Source organism: Gadus macrocephalus, chromosome 19 (assembly GCF_031168955.1).
Source record: "Gadus macrocephalus chromosome 19, ASM3116895v1".
Classification (NCBI taxonomy): domain Eukaryota; kingdom Metazoa; phylum Chordata; class Actinopteri; order Gadiformes; family Gadidae; genus Gadus; species Gadus macrocephalus.
Genome location: NC_082400.1, coordinates 11582357 through 11590334, shown reverse-complemented (window position 1 = coordinate 11590334; position 7978 = coordinate 11582357).

Here is a 7978-nt window from a genome sequence, read left to right as displayed (position 1 = left end):
TTCAGAGCGAGCGGCGGGGAGAGGATTTGGTGTCGGGGAAGCAGATCTGAAGCTTTGAGAAGCACTTTGCTCAACAGAAGAACCCGGCTTTGTGGGAACCAGGGGGGAGGGGGGTAAGAATTTAACAAGGGAACGATTTCCGATTGGCTCGATCTTTGTCAACAAGATACACCACCCATAAAGACAACAATGGAGCCTCTCTCTCTCCCGCTCTATTAAATCTCCTCCTTTTCCCTATTTCTCTCCTTTCCTGCCTCCTTCCTGATATCAGTTTGAAGATCCACCAGCTATACACTGAGGAATTTTTTCTTTCCACATTCCTCTCCTGGTTTACTTTCTAATTCTGTCCTTATGTTGTCTGTTAAGCCGTGGTCTGTTTTTCAAGTGATTACGTGAAGTGAAGAGAGTTGACCTCCAGAGTGAGTGTGGTAACCGAGCGGCACTTCATCCGGAGACCTGCTGTGTTTGTCTCTGCTACTGATATTCTGTCAATCTCAATGTGTTTATTCTTGGTTAAAGCGCGCCATCAGAGGAACGCATTATATAACCGCTCACAGATGGTAAACACTGGATGTCCCCAATTTCCACATTTTTGGCAGAGAGCACATACCACACACACACCCACACACACACACACACACACACACACACACACACACACTGCTCTCTGGGGACGGCACTCTGGAAATAAAGCTGCCTTTTTTGGATAGCGGCTTTATTAAAAAATGGAAAAAAAATGAAATTGTGTTCTCCCCCCCCTTTGCTGCTCCTTTGTTTTGGTCGTGTTACAGCAGAATATATTGTCTGGTAGAAATGTGCTGTTGTAGACGGACGCTGTCAGAGACGCTGTTGGGGACGCTGTTGGGGACGCTGTTGGAGACGGACCCCCCCCCCCACAGGGGCCATCAGTCCCCTCGCCCCCGCGGGGTGAGTACTGACAGACCCAGATGGAAACACACACACACAGAAACACGTGGACATAGGCAAACACTATATGCACACATGCACTCACAACGACACACACACCCACACACAGACCTCGACACAAACGGACACAGAGATGGACGCGAGCAGACACATCAGGACCCAGACAGACACACAGACATGGCCACACACACAAGGACACTCACCATGACCAAAACACACATTAGAGAGAAACATAGACGGATACAAACACACACACACCTGTTTGGGTCGATACACTCTCGTCCACTGAGCCAATCAGAGCTCCTCCCCAGAGTTCCCCCCAGGGTGATACTCATTGTCTCTCTCTCTCTCTCCTCTCTCTCCTCTCTCTCCCCCCCGTCTACCCCCGGCTCCCCCAGGCTGAGCCGGGTGAGGGAGTTCCTCATTGTCTCTCTCTCTCCCTCCTGTCTCCCCCATACATCTCCCCCAGGTTCTGTCCATTGTCATCTCCTAAACGTTACAATTGGTTTCGTTTAAACAAAATGCAATATTAAAGGAGGTTTTTAGTATTTAAAGATGTTCTTGGTATTCATGTACATTTTGGTCACATTTCTAGCGAGAAATGTATGTTCGATTTTGCTAATCTTCATTCAGTGAATGTATATGACGTTTAGTTTGTTAGTTAGTGGTATCTATCATTGCCATGTTGATTGATGTGGACGCTGCTAGCGCTGCTAGCCTCGATGTTTTCTGATTCATCGTCTTTGCGTTGTGTATCTTCTGAACTGAGGAGGATCTTTGAAGTGATTTATTCTTCTTTTGGATGGAGGCCTGACGTGTTTTTGTGGGCGACCAGCATTTTGTGTTTTCTTAGCTTCTGTCCATTTTATTTAAACATTTTGTCTTAACAAGAGGAGCATGACCAATTAATTGTGCTTTAAAGGTTTTGGAGCGTGAATGCATCAATTTAGTTCAAGGCGAAAAAGATTTTTCAAAAGACTAAAAGGATCCTCATGGGTCGTAGATCTAAAGGATAAAACACACCCTCAGTCTGGTCTCTTTTCTGTGAATCAGGGCGTTCATGTCCGGTTAAATTTACCATTAGTGTGTGACCTCGGGGTCCTGGACCCTGAGATCTGGGATCTCTTTATTATGAGGCCTGAAGGACGTATATGTTAAAACGTTAAGGGCTCTGGCTCTCAGAAACATAATCCGCAAGGGGTGTCCCACAAAGACACATTTGCCGAAACCATTCCAAATAATTAGTCATAATAAATGTCCTCCCTCGGTCACTCAAATATAGTTTTTCTTTGAAAGAACATATTTTTCATCAAATAATACCATTTACCTCCGGGCACCAGAGAGGATAAGAGCCGCCTGTGAGGCAGTTTGAAGGGCTTGAACGTGGAAAGTGGAGAGGAGCAGGAAGAAGTGAGTGTTCTGGATGTGGACATTGGACCAGAAGCGTTGGATGGTGGAGTGTGTTGTCTGAGCTGAGAGAGCTGGAAGGACGCCCTGTTTTGGTTTCCTCTGGTTACTCTTTACTTGTAGAACTATAAATACTTGCATGTCTTCGTAACGTTGCCTCCATCAAGCCGGTGACCGACCTCGTCTGAAACACAACCTTAGTAAACACGACCAGGGAGAAAGCAACCACCGTTGTAGTGCCGTCATATCTCCTCTCTAAGGGGAACAGACCGATCCCCCCCACCCAGCTCCGTCACTGACTTTGGGTTCCTGTCACAACTCCACCCTAAGTTCCTCTCTGTCATCTCAGTTAAGCCGTTAATTGGAACTTGAAGTGTTGACAGCAGATCTGCAGTAAATGACAACTTCATGCATTGAGCTCTTCATATGGTCAGGTGTTGGTCTCCTGATGTAACTGTTAATTAACTCAGTCATGTTTGTTTATTTTGAGGTTGGCGGAGATGCCTCTTGGTGTTCACCATGCGATTGTTGGCCAAGGTAATGATTTGACTGTCCTGCTTCCCGATTGGCTGTGGAGGCTCAGCGACTCTCCCAATGTGTCTGTGGCGGCTGGGAGCTATTCCTGGATTTGACAGTATATATTTATAGAGAGCAGAAGTGTCCCACCGACTGTTTTATGACTTGGGTTATTATCTGTTGGCAGGGAACCAGAATATTTTCCACCTTCTCCTCAAACTAGTTCTAACAACATATAATATTTTCTAATACTCTCTAACAGAAACCCCTTAGACAATCTGTCGTTCTATTCTCCTCATAACTCAAACATGAACGTCTACCCACTCTCATTCTGTGGACTGCTCTTGTCTTCCACTTCAGGTGACTATTCAGCAACTCCTAACCCTAACCCCTAACCCTAACCCCTAACCACTAACCCTAACCCCTAACCACTAACCCCAAACACTAGCCCCTCTAACCCTAACCACTCAGCCCTAACCCCTAACACTAACCCCTAACCCTAACCCCAGCCTTATCAGCTCCATCTAGAATGCAGCGATCCGTACATCTGTCTTTTTCAGACTTTATACTTGACCTTTCCTGGGATTTGACCTTTCCTGTAGCGAGGGCTGCAGGCGGCTGGTTGACTACAGCTCGGACCTGCTTCTGGCCGGCGGCCAGAGGGATGTATTCTTGTGTCTGGGACAGAGAGATCGGAGGCTTTGCATCACCTTGAAAACCTGCTGCTCTCTACGAAGCGGTGGAGGTGGAGTGAGCTGAATGGGACCCCGCAGTCAGGGCCCCAGCGGCCAGAACCCCGCTGAATGTGACCCAGCAGTCAGACCCCCCCACTGCCCATCACCCAGCTGAATGTGACCCAGCAGTCAGACCCCCCACTGCCCATCACTGAGACGTCTCCTCAAGCCGGCGCCGTGTGGAGCCGTTCTTTCAGGAGCCGCAAATCCACCAGCGGGGGGGGGGGGGGGGGGGGGGGGGGGGGGGGGGGTCGCTCGCTCCGTCTGTCCTGTGGTCAGTCCAGGCTGACACGCTGAGCTGATGAAATAGAGTCTATCGCTCTCGCTCGGGCTCTCTCGCTCTCGCTCTTGCTCCCTCTCTCTGCCTCTAGCTCTCTCGCTTTGCTCTCGCTCTCTCAACGGGATTAATTGGCATGGACATATATTTATATGCCAAAGAACAAAAGTAAAGAAGATGAAAAATTGTCTTGATCAAAGAAATAATAGCAAGACATAAAAAAGATGTAATACACTTCAAATACATCACTGCTAAAATGCAATACAGAGTGAAAATGTAAGGTTCTAGTGTCAGATAATGAGGTGCTAATGTTGAGCGCCAACTATTTCCTGGCAGTAGGCCAATAACGACTTTTCTTTCCATATCATTGACACAGCGTTGACCCATACACATTTTTGTGTCCACTATATGCGATAATATACATAAACTATACATTATTATACATGAGGCCAAGAGTAAAGCAAGCTAAGCAGCATTGCCCTCAGATAGAAAGTACAGCTTCCTATTTCAGTGTTAAGTTAGCATATATTTCAATGTTTAGTTAGCATATATTTCAATGTTTAGTTAGCATATTTTTAGTGCTTTGTGAACAAATATTTCAGTGTTTAGTTGGCGTATATTTCATTGTTTGGTTAGCATATATTTCAATGTTTAGTTAGCATATATTTCAGTGCTTTGTGAGTATATATTTCAGTGTTTAGTGAGCATATATTTCAGTGCTTTGTGAGCGTATATTTCAGTGTTTAGTGAGCATATATTTCAGTGCTTTGTGAGCATATATTTCAGTGTTTAGTGAGCATATATTTCAGTGCTTTGTGAGCATATATTTCAGTGTTTAGTCAGCATATATTTCAATGCAATCCGCAGCAAGAATCCGAGCTCACGACATCTGATCCTCCACCACCAACACCACCACCACCTTCACGAACTCCGCCACCTTCACCTCCAAACCAGAACCCTTTGATCTATGGTAAGTGGCATCATTCACATGATCGTATCTGAATAGGATTGATTGAAGTCACGCCTCAACAACAACAGAGAAGGACAGGGTGTGTGTGTGTGTGTGTGTGTGTGTGTGTGTGTGTGTGTGTGTGTGTGTGTGTGTGTGTGTGTGTGTGTGTGTGTGTGTGTGTGTGTGTGTGTGTGTGTGTGTGTGTGTGTGTGTGTGTGTGTGTGTGTGTGCGCGCGCGTGCGCAGAAGTTTGTTAAGTTTGAAAGAATATTCAATATTTGCTATGCATCCTACATATTTGCTGTGTGTGTTTGTCTGTACATATGAGCATGTACAAATATGTTTGTATGTATTGAGGTTTGTGTGTTTGCACATAATTGTGCCTTTGCTGTGTGTGTGTGTGTGTGTGTGTGTGCGTGTCCAACAGAATGTATGTCATAAGACTGCCCTCCATTGGTGAGAAAATGCGATGGCAAGGCCTTTTTGAATCATCAGACTTTTATGTGTGCAGTCTTTGGTTTGTGCGACCTCCACCACCTCCCCTTTATCCCCTGGAGCGTCTCCAGCTGTGAGGCCCCAGGTGAGCGCTGGACCGTACATGAAGGTTTATTGGTCATCAAAACACACAACCACCACACCTCCACCACCACACCTCCGCCACCAAACCTCCACGACCCCAACACCACCTCCACCATCACAACACCTCCACCACCAACACCACCACACCTCCACCACTCTTTGCAGACAAGATTTTTTGTGGAAAAACGTAGTTATACTACATTTTGGTGTGTGTTGGTAGATAACATTTGCTTATTAATTGAGATCAGAGGTCATACAATTAGATTAGACTAAATTTGTCTGTTACATCATTCACTTTTCAGAGTAGTTTTACAATAACTCACTATAACGTTTTTGTAAAAAAATCCTGTGTGTTTATATCTGACTGCTATAAACCCAGGATATGAATTCTGTTTCCAGTTCAGTTTATATCTGACTACTATAAACCAAGGATACAAATTCTGTCCACATTTCAGTTTATATCTGCTACTATAAACCCAGGATATGAATTCTGTTTCCAGTTCAGTTTATATCTGACTACTATAAACCAAGGATACAAATTCTGTCCACATTTCAGTTTATATCTGCTACTAAAAACCCAGGATATGAATTCTGTCTACATTTCAGTTTTTATCTTACTACTAGAAACCCAGGATATGAATTTTGTCTACATTTCATTTCATATCTGACTACTATAAACCCAGAATATGAATTCTGTCTACCTTTCAGTTTATATCTGACTACTCTAAACCCAGGATATGAGTTCTGTCTACATTTCAGTTTATATCTGACTACTATAAATCCAGGATATGAGTTCTGTCTACATTTCAGCGAGGGGAGTGATGTGTTTTCATAGTGACGTAACAAGCAACAAAATACCCACAGAAATATGATTTTTCCATCTTGCTTGGAAATGCCATCCGTCAAGCTTTGACAACAGCATTGCTTTTCAGTTTAGTTTGTTTGTTTCTTTCCTGGCGTTAATGTATCGTGCTAATGTAGCGTGCTAACGCAGAGTGCCAGCTAACGTGTTGTGTCTTACTCTTTGTCATAAACATCAAGTCGTGACCCCTCCGCCCTCAGCAGCACAGGGAACAACAAACAACCCTCCCCCTGGGGGTTCTGTTGATGGAGAGAGTGACAGGTTATGAGAGAGAGTGACAGGTTATGAGAGAGAGAGAGAGAGAGAGAGAGAGAGAGAGAGAGAGAGAGAGAGAGAGAGAGAGAGAGAGAGAGAGAGAGAGAGAGAGAGAGAGAGAGAGAGAGAGAGGGTTAAGACTGGTAGAGAGAGAGAGAGGGTTAAGACTGGTAGAGAGAGAGAGAGAGGGTTAAGACTGGTAGAGAGAGAGAGAGAGAGACCCTCAGCACAAGTCTCAGTGTTTGAACAGGTGCCGTCATACGGCCAGGGAAAGTATGGTATCACGTGCACTAGAGTGGTATCACGTGCACCTGCACAGCGTGCGCACCAGACGGTGGGACACGGGGAATGTTATTGAAAGCATGCAGAGTCAAGATGGAGGGATGGATGGAGGGGAGAGAGAGAGACAGAGAGGGATGGATGGATTGAGGGAGGGAGGGGATTAAGGGATGTTTAGGGGGAGAGTGGGAAAGGCAGAAGGATATGAGAAAGAGATGGTTGGGTGAGGGGATGGAGGGAGAAGAGAGAGACGGAGGGGGGATACGGGGGAGAGAGGGACGGGTGGAGGGGTGAGGATTTAGCAAGCAGGAACCGGAGATCCTCCAGATGTCGAGAGAGAGAGAGAGAGAGAGAGAGAGAGAGAGAGAGAGAGAGAGAGAGAGAGAGAGAGAGAGAGAGAGAGAGAGAGAGAGAGAGAGAGAGAGAGAGAGAGAGAGAGAGAGAGAGAGAGAGAGATCGATCACTGGTTACAATAGTCCAGGGAGGCAGAAAAAGAGACGTGGACAGAGAGAGCCTTTCCCTGATGGAGATGATGGTTGGCAGTGAGCCAGCGCTCAGCGTGGCGGAGCGTAGTCCCCGATGGCGAGATGTGTTTGTGGGTCCGGGCGTGGGGCGAGAGACCTTAACGAGCTGGTAACGAGCTGCAGGAGCGCATTAGAAACTCTGTACTTCCCCTAATCGCCTGATCCATTTGGACGTGTTTGATTGTGGCGTCGTGATGCCATCAATCCGAGTACAGCTGGGCTGAGGCCGGGCAGGAAGCTGTTCAATCAGCGCTGTCAGCCAGGAAAAGAGAGAGAGAGTGTGAGCGAGAGAGGGAGAGGGAGAGAGAGAGAGAGAGGGAGAGAGGGAGACGGGGCTCCGGTCCGTATTACAGCAGCCAGCACTGCAGGCCCCGCCAGCTGATGTCTGCCAGATGAGGGTTCGGATCAGCCTGGCTGTAGCGCACACACACACACACACACACACACACACACACACACACACACACACACACACACACACACACACACACACACACACACACACACACACACACACACACGCATAGTGTGCGCAGAAACAAACACACACACACACACACACACACACACACACACACACACACACACACACACACACACACACACACACACACACACACAAAGAGGTGTAGTGTGCACAGACACACACACAAACACAGATGCATGG